Below are 1,256 nucleotides of genomic sequence, written 5' to 3'. Positions count from 1 at the left end.
AAAAATGAGATATTTTTGGGCCAACAACATATAAATATCTCTCCCGTGTGCAAATACCATTATACCCTTGCCTCAAGCGTGTTAAATCCGACACTGATGCTTAAGTCCACTCATGACTAATATTACTCATTAATATCTTTCGTCGCACTTGACGTTCTGTAACACTTAATCTCTGATATCTAACTCATACCTGACTTATGCCATTAATAGACATTTCCATGATCATTTGTCCTCTGACACATTCATCAGACGAACTTTTGATTAGCTGACAAGCGGGATGTTACAGTAAGTGTAAGTGTTCATCATTACCCACTATAGTGTGTAAGTGTTCATCAAATCTAGAGCAATCATCTTGATAGATCCAACCATGGCTAGGTACGTTGATCACGTCAACCTATTCTTCGTAGGAATCTCTTCATTTTTGAGTCAAATCATTCTCTCATTTTTTATATCTTTTGCTGATGAAGAATATGAAAGAGCCGACAATAGAGAGACAACTGAATATTGTTTTTTTAATAAGCTACGGAGCTTTCATGATTTTCAGAAAAGTAATCAAATCACCGAGGGGAATGATTATGAAGTTTCTCTTACTCATTCTGTTATCTCCATTGATATTTTTTTTATTTTTTGGGCAATGGGTTAGTATATGTTTACAAGATCATGGAGCATCTCCTTCCAGCGATTATCAAGAGTGTTCACTTCCATTTGTGAACTCTAGCAGAATCCTTATTTTTTATCCCATTCTTCAATTAGATTTTTCATGCGTTTGGATTTAGGTCCCTGCCTTATATATATATATATATATATATATATATATATATATATATATATATATATATATATATATATATATATATATATATATATATATATATATATATATATATATATATATATATATATGTTTCACATCTAAGTAATACAATACCCGATCCGATAGTTTACGATATATATTTAACAACAACATTCTAAGCTAAGAAAGGATATTTTTAGATATCGGTAGTTGTCCGGTCGTACCCAAACAGTAAGATTCCAGAGGAAAATGCACCTAAGATCAAATATTTCGAGCCGGCTTCCGTGGAAAATTCAGACTTTCTTTTTGATGCTATATATATATATATATATATATATATCATGTATAGATGTTAGCGGAGGATCTTTCACTATAGCTTTAGATAAGTTATAATTATCATGTGAATTATCAACATATATAAAGTCTTTAGAATCTTTAATCATCAATAGGAAAAGTTATGGGA

The sequence above is a fragment of the Medicago sativa genome, chromosome 6 (genome assembly GCF_051527215.1).
Source record: "Medicago sativa cultivar Bolivia chromosome 6, Bolivia_mono, whole genome shotgun sequence".
In the NCBI taxonomy this organism is placed as follows: domain Eukaryota; kingdom Viridiplantae; phylum Streptophyta; class Magnoliopsida; order Fabales; family Fabaceae; genus Medicago; species Medicago sativa.
The sequence above is the reverse complement of the archived record's forward strand: the minus strand, read 5'-3'. Positions refer to the sequence as shown.